Source organism: Amblyomma mixtum, chromosome 2 (genome assembly GCF_055824585.1).
Source record: "Amblyomma mixtum isolate Tamu chromosome 2, ASM5582458v1, whole genome shotgun sequence".
Taxonomy (NCBI): domain Eukaryota; kingdom Metazoa; phylum Arthropoda; class Arachnida; order Ixodida; family Ixodidae; genus Amblyomma; species Amblyomma mixtum.
Genome location: NC_143013.1, coordinates 239796060 through 239818869, shown reverse-complemented (window position 1 = coordinate 239818869; position 22810 = coordinate 239796060). Strand labels below are relative to the sequence as shown.

Below are 22810 nucleotides of genomic sequence, written 5' to 3'. Positions count from 1 at the left end.
TTCCTGGCAGCGTGGCAGAACGGTCAGGTGACCAAATATGGCGACGCAGAGTCTTCGATGCAGATTTCAAGCCTTTTTCTTTTGTGATAATCAACGTTAGTAATACTTTCGCAGTAAGAAATCACCGTTGATGCGTGAGCACGCAGGCACGCACCCCCGCGCACGCAAATATGTCTTAAAAATGAAAACAGGCTTAGTTTCACTAATTTCTGGGTGAGTGCTTCTTATGAGTCTTTGCTTATTACCGCTGTTCTGAATAACTGTGTTTTTAGAAGAGCCGGCAGGCTTTAAAACCTGCCGCACAGCTCCAAGAGCTTTCATTTTTGAATGGGTACTGCAGCTGATTATTACTGAGCATCACTACGCCACCAGCGCAATGAATAATGCTATTAAAGTTGAGATTTCTGTGTTTTGGTAAGTGCTCATTGTACGTCAACAGGGCAAAGGTGGGACGTACACTGAAACACGGACAACGCTTGTCTGTTAGATGCACCATTACGCACTTGTATGTGTGGAACATCAGTACGTACAGCAGATATCTGTCTCCATTGTGAGTCATCAATACTTAAACCTGCGCTGTGCCTAAAGACTCCGAAGAGTTGAGTTGTTTCACTCGTTTGTGCAACCATTAAAACTTGCTAAATTCAGCTTGCACCCATGAACACTATTGCGCTAGAAGCGTAGTGAGCCCCAGATCCTGGAATTCCCTTGTCCAGGTAAACACGCACAGATGCACACATCCTGCTCATCAGTTATGGGTGCATGCATGGACGGTTGGGTAGTTCCGTTATTTTTGCATATCGTTTATCTACCTGACAAGCCACAGCACATGCCACGCTGTGTGTCGTGTGCTGCTCGAAATGTATTTCTTCATTTTTGAACAAAAAGATGATCTCAGTGGGGTGTTTTACACGCTTTCTGGCTATGCGCGCAGTGCTCGCTTGTAGAAGTTTCATACCCAGACAGCAAAATATCCTGTTAACAAGGTTTCGCTGCCACCTATTTGATGTTGCTGTTTTCATTGTGTAAATTTTCCACTACGCGCACTTTTTTGCAGTCAACATGTCAGGCATGTTAGATAGAGAGGGTAGCAGTTGGAAAAAGGCACTTTCACTACTCAGCGATCTATTTCAGGCTGCTTTCCCTTCATGATGAAACACCGCTTGCCGAATGCAACCGCTGCCACATGTGTGGTATCATGACTATTTTTTCTCATTTTCCAGAAATCCACGCGCCGCCTCTTTCCCTTTGAGTCACGTTACTGCTCACTCTTGAAAATGCAGGGCACATCTGTGAATTTACTATAAAAGCAGAACAAATGTGGGGCTGAAATTAGCGCTTTCCGGAGCAACCTCAGCGACTCTTTCCTTGCCGGACCTCGGAAAGAAGTGCCGCAATGAAAACCTTCACGCTTATTCTTCTGCTTGGTATGGCGATGGTGGTTTTTGGTAAGTGGCAAAGTTTGAAGCGGCTACGCATTTGTCTTGTTAAACAGCTTGTGAAATGATTCCATTTTTTTGCATGTTACAAAGCAAAGCATAGAACTTCATCCTCGACACCCTCTTGTCTTCTGCGATAGCAATTAAGAGGCCTTGTTATGCAGTGTGCATCATGCTAACCATTTAGACCAGAGACTGCTGACACAGCAAGCGATTTTTACATGCCTTTTTAATTTTGCCCTCTTCGGCTCTGCCATGTTGTCAAGGGGTGTTGCAGCAGCATTAACCTTTGAAAATTTCGAAGAAGCACGTCACTTGTTACGCGCGGCCAAGTCGAAAAAGCATATACGGTAAATGAGCTGTAAGGAAAGAAAGGTTAGTACTTCATGCGACGTAGAGGTGATGAAACAGTGAAGTGAGAGTCAGGAGAAATTGATGCGCACTCGTAAGCATTATTGTTTCAAAATATTATTCACAGCCAGTGTCTTCAAGACTAAACTATCAGAACTAAACGCGCGATCGCACAAAAGTGGCACGTTAATTAGCCCAGTTCAGATGTAAATTTTCACGCTACCCAAGCTCAGAGATTTCAGTTTCTCCAGTGAGGTTTCGGCGATAATAATTAACAACCTCATCAGAACTGAGTAATGCAGGATCGTGACTACAATTCGAGCTCCTGAAACGGATCTTGGCAATAAATGCCCTTCAATTCTAAAGTGCTCTGTGTGGGTGGTGCAGTAGTTTTTACCTCAAAGTCAACAAGCTCTCTTGCTAACGTTGCGCGGCGCACACAGGCGGTGCAGCGTAAAGCAATGATGTTAACTGATGTCGAAATTATAAAATAAACGGACTGTGCTCGTAAGCGCACGTTTTCTACCGCATTAGTTGTTTACATCAATTTGCAAGCTGATATGAGTGGTTGGTGGTTAGTTACACACTCGAGATAAGAGATATCGGTATGACCTCAAAGTTGTTGATGTATAAACGGGTTACTTGGTTGAAGACGTCAAAGAAAATGTCAAAGATGTCAAACACAACGTCAAAGAAAAGAAAGATGATATTGGCAGTTGGAAGTTATTGCGTGGGGCTTGAAAGAAAGATAGATGATATTGGCAGCTGGAAGTTATCGCGTAGGCTTGATGTTTTTCTGAATCCAGAAAGTAATAAAGGCAGAGACATGTGTTCGAGGTAAGAGCACGATTCAGGTTTTATTACATTTTATTTAGCACTTATTTCAAGCAACGAGATGTGCTTCGCATTACCTCTCTATACGTAGTGGTTAATGGCGTTCGTTTTTCCTGCAGCCTCTCGCGGACCTGGAGGAGGTCGCGGACCTCCACCACCTCCTCCTCCTCCTGGGAGCGGCTTTCCGCCTCCGGTAAGACGAGCATACTTTATTTTGTATCTCCTCTCATGTTCCTCCTTCCCTTTCCGTCTATTTCTCTATCTCTCTCTCTCAAGTTAAACCACGAACACAAGGTGATAAAACGACTATATCCCGATATAACTCATCTCTGCATTGAATCTTCACCCACATTCAGGACCACAACACAGATTTTAAAACCATAATTAAAGCCTTTTCTGTTAGCTGAAAAAAGCTAACCACGAGAGGAAGTTATAAGCTCAGCATGTGATACCTTTGTCTTGTTTGATATAGTAAAAAATTTTTAGGCTTATTTCGTTTCGTGTTGTGGTTGGTCAGTGGAGTAATGCATGACGCCGTGGACCATGACCCCTTGTTAGCAACTCCTGTTCTTTTTAATTTGTATCCTATTACAGAAATAAAAATAACAGTAAAATGCAGTAAGTAGGAATGTGCCACTGCGGCGTGAAACTCAAGGTTGGGTCCGCCATCAAGCGAGCGGCTTTTCTGAAATGACAACGATGACCGTGCGTCTTTAAGTAACGAAGTCAGAATTTTTCTTCGGCATCGAAGGGCTTTCAGGTACCCCTAACTAGTCGAGGGTCGAGTATGGTGAGAAAAGTTGATAGGTTTATCACCTGCAGGCTACATCTGAAGTAGATGTTTATTATTTGCACATAATTGCTCGATTTACAGCTGCATTCTTCTTACAGCCACATGGTGGTCCTCCTTGCCACAACGAAACTGAAAGTCCATCTAACACAACTGGGACGGACAGTTCCACGGAGAGCTCGTCTGGTTGACGCCTTCATCAGCGACCAGAGTTCATATTACATCGACATAAAGAGTTCTGCTTTAGAAAGCAATCTTTCTTTTGTCTTACAAAAATAAAGCAGCAGTTGTACAAGAACTGCGACACAAAACAATCTATTTACGCGTTGTATAACTGCTAACTAGGTGTTTGGTTTAGTTTGGTTTATTGGGGTTCAACGTCCCGAAGCAACTCAGGCTATGAGGGACGCCGTAGTGAAGGGCTCCGGAAATTTCGACCACCTGGGGTTCTTTCGAAATGGTTGGCACAATGCACTGACGAAAGATTTTGTCGGAAGAGCTCCCTGTTTTCTTGATACACATGAAGTATACAAAAACAGAGATATCACGAACCGTGCGTAGCAAATTCTTTTAAAATTATTTGGTGAGACAGCCTAAACCATAGAAATTCATGGTCACGTCGTCGCCTTGTAATACAGTAATGCAGTTAAACAGTTCGTCATTAATGACCAGTGGAGAAACATGTGGACCAGGTGCATAATACTAATGACTGCTCTTTCTTCCCGCGCTGTGTGTAGCTGTCTCCACCCGTTGAAAAGTTCTAGCACCACTCCAAGGGTGGGAGGAGGGTGACGAATCCTGGACAACCCAGATGGGACGTGTTTAACTGTCAAGTTGCTCTATACATACTACTCGTTACCCATACAAATGTCAGTTAGCTTGCGGAGGTCATATCTTTTTGTGCCACTGAATGAATTTCTTCAACATACGCGTAATGGCTCGCTCCTATCTAGACGATCACCAATCATGGTAGACTTTAATGGAGTACTGCTAACTTAATACCATCTTACCCCCAAGGATATTTGTCGGAGCTGCCTCGAAATCAAGAACTTCCTATGAAAATAATGTTGAAGGGAATACTCACGTTAACAAGAGACGAGGTAAGAGACTGGGAAGCTATTGTGCGGCTTAAGCGTAACAGAACTTGTGCTACTTACGCTGCACTTTCGTGAACGCCAGAACATCACGATGCTGTTGTGCTTACAGGAAAGGCAATAACTTGACCCATGTGCATTGCTAGATTTTAACTAACGAGGCACTGAGGCACGAGCGTATACTTGTCAGAAAAGCGTAAGTTTTCCTTGATGCGATCTTGTGCCTACTAAGGTGGAAAGCCTAGAACCACTACTGAAGGAGGTGCACAAGGCCGATGGCAATAGCCGCGCTGGGTTGGCTTGTTTTTATTGTTCCACCTTCGTTCAAATAGCACTTTATTAAAATCGAAGTCGCCACTATTTTTATGGCGTAAAATTTATGTCGCTACACTAACTCAGATATAAAACACGACATGCACCACAAAACTCGGGCTAATGGCAGCAACAGGAAGTTGCGAAGGCCGCACGAATATGTGCTTGCGTTCTTCTCTCCCCGAGTATGAGTTCCCAGTGAACGTATGGGTAGCTCGTTTTATGAAAAATTATTGTTCTGATTTTTTTTTCGTTTTAAGCCATTTTAAAGAGGAAATACAACCACTGAGAATCACGTGCATACTCAATCTCTCTGTAACGTAATTTTTCAGAGTGATTTCTGCCGCAGTAGTCTCCGAGGTGAGCAACGTTTGTGGAGGCAGTGTTTTCAGTGAGTCTGCGGCAGACTGTCAACAAATATAGAATTTAATCCACAACCGGAATCAATATACCAGCTCAAAATAGCAAGAACTGGCATATATTCTGCTTACAGAATGGCCTTCTTTCGGCAACTCGTGTCATTGTTCTCTGAAAAGAAAGAATTTTGGTTTTTCAGAGAACACAAGTGGGGTTGATGGCAGCCGACCACTCAGCTTCTCGTTCTGAGCTGGTAGCATGCGCCAATGGAACCGGAGGGGCCCAGTTGCCACCTCTGCTGCATGTGATCTGGTATTTATCTCTATTCAGCGGCGTAAATGGAACTATCTGGAGAAAATGAAATTTCTCCGAGCGCCATTTCACGCTCTGAGCCCAATAAAAAGCTGAAGTGTCTAATAAATCATCTGTAATCACTGCAAACTTGTGATTTCCTCCTTCCCATTAACGGCTAATATTTACAAACATCTGCGTTGAATCATGAGTGACAATCATAATCACGGGCTGTTGACGACCTTCGGCACTTTGGGCCTTAGATGACTATGGCCAGTGGAGAATTAACGTCCAGACGCGTTGAGTCAGGTACAGAGCGAAACTCCAAGAATGCATACAAACGGGGATATCATTTCCTTCCTTCCTCTTCCCGCTAAAGTTTGGAAGAAAGCATGTTTTCGCATATATTTTTGGTTCTTTCAACCTCAGAGCGCAGAGAACCGCTGCTAGTGTTATGTCTCAGCAGAAAGTTGCCTTGACAGAAAAATTATAGTGTCAACACGATGTAGTCGTATTGATATGGTGGCTGCCTAAATGGGTGGTGCAGCTATTGTATACCTGGTTTTTTTACAACAGTATCTTGATGAGGAGACCCATTACAACGTTAATACCTTGATGAGATAAGCCTAACTCAAATCGAAATGCATTTGGGGAAAAATGACATGCCAGCAGGGCATCGAACTTGTGACTTGCAGCCGGAACTCGGTCGCGCATACCCGCATCACAAGCAAGATAGATTTTTGAAAAAGGGAAGGTTGGTTTACGAGTACCAACACATTTTTTTCCATCTCGTGTGCCATTTCTTTGAGGATCACGGCAGGGAATTAAAGTGGCGCAAAAAGCCGTCCTTTCGCAGCCTTGTATTGCGTATGCAGTATCATTTGCAGTAGAATCAGAAGCCTTCACCAATGCTACTGTAGCCATGGATAGTACTGTTGCTAAAGAGATGAGAAACCTTTTGTGCATACGTACAGGCGCGGACAAAAGTAAACGGAGCACGCAACCGTCTTCGAAAATTTTTCACGTGTCACCTAAATGAAATTTCCAGCAGTGGTACGCGCATGCCGGTAGAGAAGGTTGGTGGGCTTTCTTGTAGACAGACAACGCCTCTTCATTACCAGTGGAGAAAGCGTGATTGCACTTCGAACGCAATAGCATGCTCCGTTTACTTATGACCGCGCCTGTACATGCTTGCATGGTAGATTGTGTTTTTCTGACAGCAGTTAAAGTATGAATGACTGTTATGTGCCTTTCGCCAGGTTGCACTGTTGCTGAGATTTTTGTCGACGGAAAAAAAAAAGGAGTTGTAGACGTGGACGAGGCAGCAAACGTGTGCAAAAAGGAGAAGCGAAAGAAAAAAAGCTGTGTGAGGAAGAAAACTTTGCACCGCAATTCTGCAAAAAGAATGAAGCTGTTGTCTTTTCTTGCCAGGATCATGAATAAATGGCTTGCACTTTTTGGTGCTTTTTTTTTAAACTGAACTTTTGAGTTTTCAGATTTAGATCATGCCACTACAACTGTGGTAGAGCTATTTCTTCAAGATAAGCGCTAGGAGCCATCGCTGGATTGGGTTTCTATAGCGAGCAGGCGCACTGACGCGTAGAGCAGTGTTACCAACGAAAGGCGGCAGCGAAAGCAAAAACGTTATCAAGACAAAAGTCCGCAACTTTAGTAGACAGCTCCTAGTGCTCAAGCAGCTTTCTCTCTTAGCTGGCAATGTCAGAACAAAGATTACAGCTATGTCGGAATGCCACCGCTTGCTATCTGACAGCAGTGAGACAATATTTCTTTCACGTGACCTCAGTGAGCCTGCTTTTCAGACAACAGAAATAAAGAAGGGCATAAAGAAAAGAAAAAGCAGACAAAGTGCAGCTATACGTTTCAACAAAGTGTAAGTGCACCTAGCTACATGCATACTACCCGAAAGGCATGAAGAAACATTGCAGTCAGCTTGCCCTAGAATTATAAGTTTTAAAGTTCCGGTAGAATATAATTCAACTTAGTAAAACCGTAGGGAATGCTGCACTTGGCTACTGCAAATAATTTAAGCCTGTGCCGACGTAGCCTGTCGTGGTAAGAAGGCATGCGGGAGATAAAAAAACGCGACTTTTCGTGATGCTGTGCTTTTTAGAAAACCGCCTAAAGATTGCCTTGAACAGCTTATTAATAGGGATAATTCAGCTTGAGGCGTCGTAAGGCGCCTTTGTCATGACGCAAAGGCACTAGAGCAAATTTGTTTTAAGCCTGTGATATTTCTGAAAACATAAATCAGTCCTTTTAAGTACGGGAAGAAGGAGGCGTAAAATGATTAATCGTCAATCCTGTTGGGAGGATACAGCGAGACAAATGATACATAAATATTATAAAGCTCTAGGAAACTCTTTCTTATGCCAGCACCTAACGCGATTTGTGCCGTCAAAAAGGCGCGAAGAAAAAGTGGTTCGAAATACTCTCTGTATATGAATCTAATTCCACCGCTCAAAGCGTAGAACTTCTAGTGGGAATGCTTGAAAACAAACTGCAGGAACTTATTCGCGGAACTTAGTCTGCAGCCTCCTTACCTGTTTTTATACTTCCAAAAAATAAATAATGCTATTTTACTTCACTGATGTGACGCTGAACTCTTCAAACGCATACAAGCAGCCACAAGTGGCTGAGAAGATGCGGCAGTGAAACCTGTGTTGAAAATTCAGTTGGAGCAATCTTTACTGCCAACACATAACTAATTCTAATCTGCATGTTTTCTCAGTCCCAAAGTTCGCGGGTTGAAAACCATACAGCGGCAGCTGCATTTGAACGTCAGCTAAGTGTTTAAGTGCCTGTGTACTGAGGTCTCGATGCCCCTTGCTTAGACCATCACAAATTGTTAAATTATTCTACAAAATGTCTGCAGTCCATAAAAGATCATTATCCCGCAAAAATGCCAAATCATCGCATATTATTTTTGCAACCAAGTTTCACCTAAGCAATTAGCTTTGGAAAATGTTAAATTCCTTTCTGTAAAGTGGCTGTGGAAGCCTTCGCCTCAGGTTTCTACCCATTATTAGAAAAACGAACTATAATGTGCTGTACACACATCTCCATCGCAGTCAGCCTGCAAGGAAGACAGGTCAGTAACTCTGCAACTAATTTTATTTAGCAGATACTAACTTCAATATGATAAAGGAAAGATATTTTCTAACTTAAGCCTAATTTTCGCACGGTTAACACTGAGCATCTCATCACTCCTTCTCTAGAAACTTTCAGTTTATCAGGATACCCTGATGAATATACGTCCGTGAAACTTTATTCCGCTTTATACCCACTGTCCAGCAATTCTGTACAAAAATAAAGCATTTTTGAGCGGGAAGCCGTTTATGAATGTATTTTTTTCACATAAGATAAACTTTTAATAAAACAATTCATATTTCGGCAGACCACCCGACGGCAGTCTGGCATTTTTTTTTTTGCTAGTACCGTTTTTGCTATGGTGAAAATCATTTCCCATTTGTTTTGCATCGCTGTCATTACTCTTCGATGCGACCGATGGAAACACACTAAAAGATAGATTTTGCTTGGTATCAGTACAACGGTCAATATTTCCATAGCAGTATCGTGCAATTTTCGAATTTTCAAAATTTTAATCCGACAGTGTTGCACATGTAAAATAAATGATTCTGCAAGTTATCGTTTCCTATTCTTAGTACTTATTTCTGGCTCGTAGCCATTCAGATCAGTAGCTTTGAGGGCACCCATTACACACTTATCCGAGTGGTGACAAATTGTATGAGGTTCTTACGTTGTTTCCGTTTAATCGCTGCGTTAGTGCCTAGTGTCACAGTTATTTATGAACGTGCCATCTCCACGCGTGTTCTCTTCGTGAACTTCATGTGGCGGCGTCGCCTCTTCTGAAGAGCTGTATAAAAAGGCCTGTAGCTGAGGCTTACATTAGCGATTAGGAAGGGAGATGAACGGGATCTTTCTCAATAAAATCTGCAACTGATCGTAGTGAAGGCTTTGACTACCATCTTCCTTCGTGGCTAGTAACAACTGTCCTCGGCAAGCAGACCAAACGTCACATTATCACTGCGAACTTTTACGCACTGCATTCCTTCCACCGACAGCGGGCGATATGAACAAGCAACCAGCAGCCTACCGTCACCTCAAAGAGTTTGATTGTTCGTGGAGGGATGCGTGCTATTGCATCTTTTAGGCGATGGATATTATGAAATGTTTCGGGCGCTAGGCTGCACTCAAATAATCGCAATGGCACATTGTCGTCACAGTCTGTTATGCAGACATTGGTTTATTGCGTTTCGTTCAATGCACGCCATTTCTTTTTGAGGCTCTTTATTATGTACAGAGGGCAAAACGCATGTCTAGAACACGTTCTGAGCCTGTTTCGGGCTGATCACGTGATAACTAGAGATAAGATTTGGTTAAAAATGGTCTGTATGTAAACATGTGCAGTTAAACTCATAGAATTTAATCGTCAGTTTTTTCCTTCTTGGTCGCAGCGTCTTTGGGAGCGGCGAAACACACAGTTTGGTTGTTCTAGGCATGTGTTTTGCCCTCTGTACGTCGTACACTCTTAATCTGGTTCCACTTATGTTCCACATAAACTGAGTTAGCTCACCAGTTTCACTGGAACAAGGGGGATTTTATCTGGATCACACTTAATTATGTGGAACCATAGGAATTTTTCATTTATATTTGTTTTTCTTTATGTGGAACAGGCCGTCCCGCAGCGAACCATGCAGGTTTAAGTGGAACTTGCTGGTTGTTGAACTTATTTTGATCCACTTATTTCTCACACGTTCCACATAAGATCTCAGACCGCACGCTTGAGAATTTTCTGCATTGCAACCGTTGTCTACACCCCGCAGTGTAATGCACCACGAGGACACTGTTATGGGTCAATGCGCTGCTATATTTGCATATACGCCACCACAATCGTTTTCACTTAGAGTTGTGGATCGATTCGGCCTCGCCATACCATCAACAATAGCCACGGTTAGCTTCGTTGGAAGAGCGACTGTCCTGCAGATAATGGTGGTCCCGGGTTCGCTTCCTGTTCAGGACTGAGTTTTTGAAGCGAAAGCTTTACTACGCCAGGTTTTCAAGAGAGCAGCGCCCGTGAGTTTATCCTTGAATTTCCCCTATTGGTTGGGAGAGGTCATGTGACCTACTGACGTCATCACAATCTGCCCACCATGGCAGATGGCAACAGCACCATCGGACTGTGAGCAACCTCCTTACCGTGGTAGGTGGAGATTAAATTGATAATTGGTTTAGTTTGGTTTGTCTTATGGGGTTAACGTCCCGAAGCGACTCAGGCTATGAGAAACGCCGTAATGAAGGGCTCCGGAAATTTCGACCACCTGGGGTTCTTTAACGTGCACTCACAACGCACAGTACACGAGCCTCTAGACTTTCTCCTCCAAAGAAATTCGACCGCCGCGGCCGGGATCGAACCCGCGTCTTTCGGGTCAGCAGCCGAGCACCATAACCACTGAGCCACCGCGGCGGGCTAAACTGATTATTGGCTGAGAGGCCACCTAACCTTTTAACTAACCAGCGACGCAGAGTCGGAGGCTTCTCCAACTCGGCACTGGACGCGGCGATGGTTTCAACTGAGATGGAGCGCCGGAACACTGACTTTGTGATCAGACTCAGCGAGTGTGACGACTCGGCTACGCGTGCATTTCATCGACGCTTTACCAACAAGTCGTTCGGCAGTGTGCGTGGCGTTTGTGAACGTAGCCATGCAAAGGAAGCTTTAGGTTCTCACCATTGTTAGCCAAAGTTTAAACCACAGCTACTTTTTCTTGAAGCATCGCATTTGTTTGCCTATTTTTTATTATTGCGCTTGCCCCGTGCTTTCGCTGAGTGTTTTGAGGACGTCTGCTGCGCGAAATCATTCATCAAGGAGCGGGATAGATGATGACCTTTTACCGTCTTTGAGCGTCACATTGTGCTGTAGCTTTTAAACGCCTTTTATGCACCCACGGCCACAGCACATAAAAGGCCCCCTATACGCAATAAGCAGGGCGTCTTGCAACTTCTCGTAACATTTTAGTATAGGATGTTGAAACATCCATTTCGTGTTTGGACTCTAAAGTGAAAGAGTTCGATATCATTGCAGCAGAAAGCTTGAATATTGTACAAATCCGTTGCTTTACATAACCGTCAATGCGACCGTAGTTTTCTCTCTATTTCAAATTATATCACGATACCCACACCTAAAGCGCAGCAGGGACCGGAAGATTGCAATGTATGACCATTACGCTCGAAACGGCAGAAATATTAAAGAGCCACTGACGCTCTTTCCAAGATCGCGGCACTGAACCATGGTAGCGGCGTGCGCATTTAGGTGCCCGCAAAATGCTAAAACAGCCCTGTGCTCCGCAGTGTTAGTGCATGTTACTGAGCCCAGACATGATGACAAGCACCGCGCCTTTACTTCCGTGCCACTCTTGTCATCAAGGAAACCATCGATTAAAGTTGTATTTAACTTCCTTGCCGAAAAAAAAAACAGGTTGGTAAGCTGTTCACTCCAACAACCAACTACTGTTCTTTCAAGACCGAGGAGTGCCTTATTAATACTTAAACGCAGGACTGAATGCATGCAGGTGATGATCACGTGATAATAAGTGCGCTGTTCTTCTTACAGGTAAGAAATACAATAAGGCCCCCTATTAAGTTCGCAGATATAAGAGGAGGAAAAATAATAGGTACAAAATTGTGCCAACATTTCTCCTTGCGCATTGCATTGAAGCAATTCAATGCTTCCGCACTGCAGTGCACTCCTGAGATCCTTGCACTGAGCTGATGAGACGTGAAGTGAGCGAGGTACAGATCATGGGGAAGCTGCAGTCTATTTCTGAATACTTCGTGGGGCACTACAAACGCGAAGCGCTTTCACTGCCGGAAGATGAGAGGCTTCGCGCGAAAATGCTGCGCGATTCCCCATAGACTATTACATTCCGGCAGAGGTAGGTAGAGGTAGCGTCAGCTTGTGGTCAAGGTTTGGTGAAAACCGGAGGGAGCGTCGTATAGAGGGCAGCAGAGGTTTGCTGCTTGCGAGACTCCTAACTTAAGAACTTCTTCAACTTTTCGTAGTTCTGAACGAAAAACTCTAGTCTAGTAGTGCGTTGACGTGGTGACTTAACCTTCGCTTTTCATACCCAACAATTCTGGGCAAAAGTACTCTTGAACGGAAAGCCTTTTATGAATGCAATTTTTTCATATAATGTAAAATTTCACTATAACAATCAATATATCTGCAGATCACCCGATGGCAGTCTTGAAACTTTTTTTTTGCTTGTTTCACACTTGCTATCTAGGCTTCTTTGCAGCACACTGTACTGGGCTAGCTGGATGGTGTTCATTCCGACGACCAGCGCGAAATTCGACAAGGTACAACAAGAAAAGACACGCACGTGTTCTCTTTTCATTCTGTTCCCTGTCGAATTTCGCGCTCGTCGTCAGGTTTTTTTACTTAAACGGTGGCGCTCTGAATCAACTTCTATCAATTGTAAATCAGCGTTGTCTCGTATCTGCTTCCCTTTTCCTAGTGCAGGTGCGCTGGTTGAACCTTATTATATTGGCGTCACGACCTCTTGAAATATAAACCCAGAGTGGAATAAAAAAAATTCTAGCATTGAAGGGTGCTATACCAGAGATTTTGTTAAAAAAAGCCTCAGTTTGGAAGTCGGCATTGTTGTGTGCAGTCATTCTGACACCATTTTTCACCTTGGATTTGCAATGTAACCGAATACGCGACCTCCGCCGGCAAAGTAACTGTCGGCACATTATCCACGCAATTCTGAACTAAACAGGTACCTGGTGTTGCTTAATATCTGGCCAATTGTACGTTGAAAGAAAACCACTACACGATAACATTTTTCTATTCTCTTAAAAAATTATGAAGACTTCTAATCGGCTTGTTGTGCTGCTTTATTAAAAAGCAAGAGTGGGTGGCAAGCGCACTTATTCCTGGTGTATCCGAATTGGGCTGCGCAAACATTATATATAAAACGCATGCATAAAATAGACGCAGAAGCTTCTCTGGTAAGTGATTTAACACATGATATCGTTCGTCGATGAAAGCCTTTGTATTAGAAGGCATTTGTAGAGGAATTTCAGGGTAAACAAGGAAGGGTCAACAAATGTACCTATAGATGAGAAAACTTCTCGCAGACTTCATTTTTCTGAACAGCCCACTAGTTACTTTTATATACAAGTTGTTGCGAGTTGCTCACCGCAGTTCTACATGATGGTTTTTCCGGAAAGGAAAAATGAAGCTGAAATTCTGAAAGCTCTAACCCTAAGCAAATAAAGTTTAATATGTTGCTCATATTTCGAAACTATTTCAAAAGCACTAAAATTTTAATCAGAGCTGTTTAATTTTAGGCTACCCAGTCATACATTGTTCCTGCTTTCTCTTGCTGCAAGTATACAGCTATGCTGAAGAAAACAATGCAAAAAAAGTAAAACAGTCTCAATATAAATATATTTGGCTGGGATTGCATCAAACTAACTTTACTCTATCATGAGTGTTTCTAATCTCGGCTCCTTGGCCAATACAGCTATCTCGTGTTCATATTTGTTACAAAGCTTCAATACGTGTAATTTTTATCGAAGATCAATTTCTAAATATTTAATTCAGTCATTTGTGATCATCAGCGCAGTGACATGAACAAAGTGGGCTTCTTTATTTGAGACCCACAATTTTAGCCAGAAACCCTCAAAATTTTATTTCGCTATCAGGTAAAGAAAAGCGAAGCGCCATTTTGTTCCTCTCTGTCACATTTGAAAGTCGCTATCACTTTGGCATGCGCATATTCAAGCGCACTAGAAACACCGCAACGCCCAGATCATGGGACGCCTTTTCCAGGCAAAGCACAACACCTGTGCACATCTCTTCCATCTGTTATCTCTGCTAGCCGCCGGGACAGTGTGGTAGATCCGTTGTTTTGACATCTAGCTCGCTCTGGCTGACAGCCCCAAATGCAGGCACCAAGTGATGAGTGGCTTGGTGCTGGTAGTTTGTTTGCATTTCTTCGAACCCGACACATGGCACGGCAGAGTGCTGTGCATGACTGTGAGCAAAGCATGTCCTGTTCGCTGAAAAAAGTTTCGGCGTGACGCTGTTAAGTGCGTTTTCCGCGAATTTTAGCTGCTCGCTTTTTTATTTTCAATTCCTGTTGAGAAATTATTCATGGTTCTGGGCTTTTGCAGCACACATCTCCGGGTGTGTAAAACAGAGTGGGGTCCAGTTGAAAAAAAAAGGCTTTCACTGCACATGGATTCATTGCAGACTGCTTTCCGTTGCGATGGAACGCCACGTGCCGAATGCACCCACATTCATACGCATTTTATTTTGTGCATTTTTATTCAATTTTGAACCATCCAAAAATGAACACGTCTTTTTCTCCACATGAGTCATGCTGCTGTCATCCCTGAAACACAAATTAATTCTGTGATTTTTCTATAAAAGAAGCGCCATGTATTGTGGTGGCATCAGTGCTGAAGAAAACAGCTTGAACGGCATCTTTTCTTCCGGTGGCTCGGAAATGGCGGCCATGAAGGCCTTTACTCTTGTGCTGCTGCTTGGACTGGCGATGGTGGTTTCCGGTGAGTGGCCACAACTGAACTGGTAACGCACTTTGCTTTTGTAACACCTAGCTAAATGAAGACCTTTCGGAATGCTCTTTACAAATCGAAACAAAGAACTTTAGTCGCAGACACCTTATCAGCCTCTGGATTAGAAAGCAAGTGGTTTTAGTCTCCAATTGGCAACTGTGTAAAGCTTATTTCTCAAAGATAGCCGGTGCAGCAGCCTTTCTTTCTATACATCCGCGGGATATTCGTGACAGAATAATGAGGTCATAATTACGACGAGTTAATGCAGGCTCATAACCTCTAATGATGGAATAGTTAGCATACTTAGTGGGCTCGAAAACAATTACAGTACAGAAAAATGGTGCGCCAGGATCATAAACATTTCGTCTCTTTAGACCGCCTGGGTTTCTGTTAGTTGCTAAGATCAGCATAATTCGTTTCGTGCACTCACATTTAGGTGAGAATTTTTAACAACCTCATAAGTAGTGTCGAAATATAAAAGGTTAATATATTCCCTGCCCCTAACACATAGTTCCTAGATACACGCTTTTGATACTTACAAAGCCGCTTTGCTAATGTGACACGTGGCACATTGCGACGAAGAACATACTAGAAGAGAAGAAATTTTGACCCGAAAACGCAGAAAAAGAGCGCATCTCCCCCACAAATGCATGTCTACTGGCAGGTTTGGTGTTTATGTGCATTGTATGGAAGTGTCCGCGTGTCGTGATGGTTACACGCACGTGACGGCGCTTTAGTCTCACAGTTCTTGATGCACGAACACAAAATATGGTGGTCGATTCCGACGATACTGCCAGTTACCAAGATGACGCGATGCTTTGCTGAAATCAGAAAACATCAGATGGAGACTTTGGGGATTTTATTTGACAACGTAACGTTTTTATTTTTTGTACTTTGATTGACATTTATCTTAACCAATGGTTAACTTATTTTAACCCGCAGCTTCTCAGGGACCAAGAGGTCGCGGACCTCCAGGCGGAAGTGGACCACCAGGCCAGGGTTTCCCACCACCGGTAAGGCACCCTACTTTCAGAGTCTTCAGTAGCAAAAGAAAGCATAATCCACGAATATACAGCGGCTAGAATTAGAAAAGAAACGATGACGAGCAGCATGCTAAAAAGTACCACTTTGGGGCAAAGCTAAATCTTCTGTCTTGCATCGAGCGAATGGCTTTGTGAAACTACCAGCGACATATTGGACATTAAAGAAAAGTGTGATTTTTTTCTGTTTAAGTGTTACTTAATCAGTTGAAACTAATCGAACTATAGTGCAATATAATGCAACCGTTTATATGAGGAACGAACACTTCGGGAGTTGATGTGTTGTTATTTGCAGAAATAGTTTCTGACGCGCCTTTTTTTTTCGCAGCCTCGTGGCCCGTTCAGACCGCCTTGCCACAACGAAACTGGAGGGCCGTCGAACACAACAGGGACGGACAATTCGACGGCGAGCTCGTCTGGATAACACCCGCACCGGCGACCAGTGTTTATATTACGCTGCCGTTGTAAAATCTCTTAGAAAAGCCCGTATTGCTTTTTCCGTGGAGAATAAAGCAACTAAGTTGCATGATGTGCAACACAAACCGCTCAATTCATGCGCTGCTTGAGTTTGTCACAGTACAATGATTCATCGCAATACTGCGACGAAACATTTTGCTGTGCATGATCCCCTGTGCTTTTTGTTTCACGTGCAATTCTGCTACAGTAATGTCACGAGCTACAAACAGGAAATAGTTATTTTACAATGGGCACACCACCCTGCAATCGGCAAAACAGTCTCTTTGAATGTTGGACACATCAGCCTGAAGCATAGACATTATCGGTTAAGTTAGTGTCTCCTAATTGGGTACTGCGGCACGTGTGATTAGTTAACCTGATATTTGAAGTTAATAAAACATCGATTCGGCAGTGTACGCCACTTACTCAAGGACTATGAAAGAAAAGGAGTGGCGCAGTTAGCTCTTAGCTTGTATTGAATGCACAATGAAGTCAAATGGATGCCGTTACCGGTGCCATTGTAGGGAACATTGTAGCTGCCTACAAATTTCTTTCGACCAGAGAAACCTGCACACACGATCACTCACGTACATACACGAAACACACGTGCACACGCAAGCACACGATGGTGCATGCGTTTGGCGTGAATGTTTGTGTGTGTATGTGTGTGGGTGCGTGCGTGCAAGTGCTGTCTCTCACTACTTATGAAGTATAAATCAGGGCGGTATTAAGACGCCGCGGCATACTGAATGAAGTGTGCCTTATTGTGCGGCATTTTGTGGCAGGAAACAGAGGTAACATAAACAGAACGAGCAGAAGATAAGAAAAACGAACGGAAGCAAAAGAAAAAATAAGGAGCTGTTGCACACGAATAGTGAAAAAGAAAAAAATTTGACACTAAACACGTTTCTCTTGTTTTCACGTAAAAAGCGTAACGGCCTGAATTTTTTTCTGCTTATCGACTGAGCTGTTGAGCTATCGGATTTCAGAACGTGCCATGGTTGCTTCTGCAGCGTTTTCGTTTGATTCTTTTGGAGTCATAAGCGCATTGTGAGCAGGCCTACCACCGAAAGGAAGCAGCCTAAGCAATTAAAGAAACTACAAAATGAGAGCGGCACAATCTATCAGAACGAGATAGGTCTCCGTCACAGTTCCTGTGCAGTTTCCGGATGTTCACACCACCCTCACATCACGTCTTTCTACAAAAAGACGAACAAGTTCTTGCCTAAGACCGCGATAAAGCGCAGAGTACGGTCGTGAAACGGAGATATCACTGCCTCTTGTCTAACATTCATTAGGGTCGGGTTAACCAAAACAACTGAAAAATAATGAGCCCCCGCCTGCTCTGCTTAAACATACAGGTACCAGGCTCCTGTTACTAAACAATGCGACCACTTTTTTTTTCACATGGCTTCACCGAGCATGATCTACCATTCGAGTACATCCTGCATACGTTGACAACCAATGGCATTTTGGCCGTGAAGGGACCCAGAGTGGATGACGTGCGTCGTCGTCGTTGACGTGCCCCTGCCGTTGTCTGAATTAAATATGTTTAATCTTTAACATCTTCATGCACTCAGAGAGATGTCCTCCGAAAGAAACTTTTGGTACGAATCTTTGACTGTAGGAACGGAAAGTTTGTTCTCAATACTTTGTTTTAGAGCGCAGCTCTTAGGCGCCCGTATCTGCGTTTCGCGGCCTCACCGTCGCCGTTGCCGTCGCCGTTTTCTGTTGTAACCAGCAGTGGACACCATTTAAGCTGCGAAATCAATGAAGCGGGAGCTTGGAAATGAGAAAGCAAAAGCGCAACTTCCTCCCCTCCTTAGCAGCCGGCTTGCCAGTGGGGGGCGCTGCTGTGGATGGATGGAAAAAACTTTATTCTTGAGAAATTTAAAGTGTTCTTGACCCTCACGAGTCACTGGGCGCCGTGGTCGATCCTTGGTCCAGGATGCCGCACTTGACTGCTGCCATCGTGACTCGGCGTACGAGAAGTCATTGCGCTTCCTCGTCCTCGCTGGCCAGCAAGCGCTCCCAATGCATCACACTCGGGTTGTTTATTATTGGCTCTAAGTCTGCCTTAGGGCAGGTCCATGTGACATGTTCTAGTGTAGGTTTACCCTGACACCATGAACATTCGTTGGCATATTGTGTAGTGAAAATCTTCTGTAGTTTGTGCAGATTCGGGTAGGTACCGGTTTGCAGTCTGCGCCAATCTATCGCCTCCTCTTTGGTAAGGCTGTTGTGTGGGTCTGGGTAGCGTTTCTGCTGACCCCTGTAACGATCGAGGATATCTGAGTACGTGGGGGTAACTGAGTCAAAGGTGCCCGTGGTGCAGAGTGTTCAGTCTGCTCGGTTGACGACCCGCGAGCTAACTCGTCTGCTGCCACGTTGCCCCTCATCCCCTTCTGTCCTGGAACCCACACTATACTATGTTTAGTGTTTTTGTGTCCTCTCGTCGTGTGTAGAATATGATTGGTGATGCTGTCGATCCTGCCTCTTGTGTAGTTTATGCATGCTTGTTTGGAGTCCGTCACTATAGTGAGGTTGCGTCCTGTTGCGTTGCCGTGCGATATTGCCAGAGCAATATCGCTAGTACCCACATATACTATAAATAACGCAAATCTGAAAAAAATCGAAGAACTTAAGTATTTAGGTGTCTATTTCAAGTCATCGCTCTGCTGGCATCGGCACATTGGTTATATAGTTGGAAAGGCCTGCAAATCCTTAGGATTTATCCGCCGAAACACTCGTTCCTTCCCGCAAGTTACCAAAGAACTCCTTTACAAAACTTATGTGCGGTCAGTGTTGGAGTATGCTAGCACGGTGTGGGACCCTCCTACCGTAGGTGACATAGAAAAACTTCAGAAAGTTCAGTCCTTGGCGGCTCGATGCGTACTTGGTAAGTCATGTAAACTCAACTTTCAGTGCAACAATAGCGAAAAAAGTCCTCGTTTGGGAATCGCTAGAACAGCGGAGAACTAAGCTGAGGCTCAAACTCTTCCATAACATATACTACTCCCACATTGGCATTCCACGCGAAACATACATCTTCAAACCACATTACGTATCCGCACGCCTTGACCATGATCAAAAGGTACGTGAATACAAGTGCAGGACGGCAGCATACAGCGACTCTTTTTTTCCGAAGACCATTCGTCAATGGAACCGTTTGCCGGCCGTTGTTACTTCCATCTCATCAAATGAATCCTTTTATTCCGCTTTGAACAATGTCACGTCATTTCATAGCTAGACGGTGCGTCGTTATCTGTGCGCTGCTTCCTCGTTTCGTGCGTTCCACTGTGTTTACCTGTGTCTTCCTGTCAATGCGCAGTATACCTGCGTGAAATACACGTTTGAAGTTTTTTATATATATATATATATATATATATATATATATATATATATATATATATATATATATATATATATATATATATATATATATATATATATATATATATCTACTGCGTTGGTGCTTTCTCCTAAAATACACGTTTATTGCGTGAACAACACAGTTGACTTTCTGTACCCCAAATTCTGTACATAGATGCGCATTGCGTCAATGTTGTTATTCTTTGCTTACTTTGTGAATGCTTGGGCTGCTGTTTCTCTTTTTTTTGTATTTACCTGCATTTATGTGCTGTGTTACTGTATCAACCCCCCCACTGTAATGCCAAATGGCGCTGTGGGTAAAAGATAAATAAATAAATAAAAATAAATAACGGCGGCTTCTTCAGCTGCTTCTGTTTGGGTTGTTTATCGTTGCGCTCGTTATTTCATTCCCTCCTTCGTCTGCTACAACGGCGATCTTCTTTCGTTGGTATTGGTACCTTGCTGCGTTCGTGTAGACTACGCGGGGATTGTCGCTGTGTTGCCTGCTGAGTGCTCCGACTCTGGCTTGTCGTCTTTCATGGTGTATATTGAGGTCCATGTGTTGGGGTACGGGTCTTACCAGGATGTTGTTTCTGTCTTCATTATTCATCTGTTCCTTGTCTCTTTGTGCGCCCAGAGGTAGCCGTAATTCCTCCAGTAGGTGTCTTCCCGTCCTGGTTTGAGTTAGTCCAAAAAGCATATACGGTAAATGAGCTTGTAAGGAAAGAAAGGTTAGTACTTCATGCGACGTAGAGGTGATGGAACAGTGAAGTGAGAGTCAGGAGAAATTGATGCACACTCGTAAGCATTATTGTTTCAAAATATTATTCACAGCCCGTGTCTTCAAGACTAAACTATCCGAACGAAACGCGCGATCGCACAAAAGTGGCACGTTAATTAGCCCAGTTTAATGTCAATTTTCACACTACCCAAGCTCAGAAATTTCAGTTTCTCTAATGAGATTTCGGTGATAATAATTAGCAACCTCATCAAAACTGAGTAATGCAGGTTCATGACTACAAGTCGAGCTCCTGAAACACAGAATGGCAATAAATGCCTTTGAATTCTAAAGTGCTCTGTGCGGGTGCTGCAGTAGTTGTTACCTCAAAAGTCAACAAGCCCTCTTGCTAATGGTGCGCCGCGCACACAGGCGGTGCAGCGTAAAGCGATGATGTTAACTGATGTCGAAATTATAAAATAAACGGACTGTGCTCGTAAGCGCACGTTTTCTACCGCATTGGTTGTTTACATCAATTTGCAAGCTGATATTCGTGGTTGGTGGTTAGTTACACACTCGAGATTCGAGACATCGGTGTGACCTCAAAGTTGATGAATAAACGGGTTACTTGGCTGATGACATCAAAGGAAATGTCAAAGACGTGAAACACGACGTCAAAGAAAAGACAGATGATATTGGCAGCTGGAAGTTATCGCGTAGGCTTGATGTTTTTCTTAATCCAGAAAGTAATAAAGGCAGAGACATGTGTTCGAGGTAAGAGCACGATTCAGGTTTTATTAAATTTTAATTAGCATTTATTTATGGCAACGAGATGTGCTTCGCATTACCACTCTATACGTAGTGATTAATGGCATTCGTTTTTCCGGCAGCCTCTCGCGGACCTGGAGGAGGACGCGGACCTCCACCACCTCCTCCTCCTCCTCCTGGGAACGGCTTTCCGCCTCCGGTAAGACGAGCATACTTTGTTTTGTATTTCATCCCAAGTTAAACCGCGAACACTAGATGATAAAACGACTATAGCCCGATATAACTCATCTCTGCACTGAAGCTGTACCACATTCAGGACCGCAGCGCAGATTATAAAGCCATAATTAAAGCCTTTTCTGTTAGAGGAAAAAAGCTAACCACGAGATGAAATTATAAGCTCAAAATGTTACATATTTTCCTTGTGTGATATAGTAAAACATATTTAAGCACATTTCGTTTCGTGTTGTGGTTGGTCAACGGAGTAATACATGACGCCGTGGACCATGGCCCGTTATTACCAACTCCTGTTCTTTTTAAGTTGTATCCTATTACAGAAATAAAAATAACAGTAAAATGCAGTAAGTAGGAATGTGCCACTGCGGCGTGAAGCCCATGGTTGTGTCCGCCATCGAGTGAACAGCTTTTCTGAAATGACATCGATGACCGTGCGTCTTGAAGTAACGAAGTCAGAATTTTTCTTCGGCCTCGAAAGGCTTTCGGTACCCATAGCTAGTCGAGGGTCTAGTATGGTGAGAAAAGTTGCTAGGTTTATGAGCTGCAGGCTACTTCTCAAGTAGATGTGTTGTTATTTGCACGTAGTTGTTCGATTTACAGCTGCATTCTTTTTACAGCCACATGGTGGTCCTCCTTGCCACAACGAAACTGAAAGTCCATCTAACACAACTGGGACGGTCAATTCCACGGAGAGCTCTTCTGGTTGATGCCTTCATCGGCGACCAACGTTCTTGTTATATGGAAATAAAGAGTTCTGCTTAAGAAAGCAATCTTTCTTTTGTGTTACAAAAATAAAGCCGCAGGTGTGCAGCAACTGCGACACAAAACAATATATTTACGCGTTGTATAACTTCTAACTAGGTGTTTGGTTTAGTTTGGTTTATTGGGGTTCAACGTCCCGAAGCAACTCAGGCTATGAGCGACGCCGTAGTGAAGGGCTCCGGAAATTTCGACCACCTGGGGTTCTTTCGAAATGGTTGGCACAATACACTGACGAAAGATTTTGTCGGGAGAGCTCCCTGTTTTCTTGATACACATGAAGTATACAAAAACAGAGATATCAAGAACCGTGCGTAGCAAATTCTTTTAAAATTTTTTGGTGTGACAGCCTAAACCATAGAAATTCC

General features: G+C 43.6%; 2 long non-coding RNA genes across 3 annotated transcripts; both read left to right on the top strand.

Annotated features, from left to right (window-relative positions):
* Window positions 1-1306: 1306 nt before the first annotated feature.
* On the top strand, window positions 1307-22453 carry LOC149363122 (uncharacterized). 2 transcript variants are annotated; one of them, XR_016288569.1, is made up of 3 exons: window positions 1307-1448; window positions 2744-2817; window positions 22301-22453. It is a non-coding gene; the product is annotated as an uncharacterized LOC149363122 (long non-coding RNA). The 2 variants fall into 2 exon arrangements; XR_016288568.1 differs by lacking the exon at window positions 22301-22453 and adding an exon at window positions 3516-3703.
* LOC149363123 (uncharacterized) lies at window positions 14964-16685 on the top strand. Its single transcript, XR_016288567.1, has 3 exons — window positions 14964-15086; window positions 16038-16108; window positions 16464-16685. It is a non-coding gene; the product is annotated as an uncharacterized LOC149363123 (long non-coding RNA).
* Window positions 22454-22810: the final 357 nt, after the last annotated feature.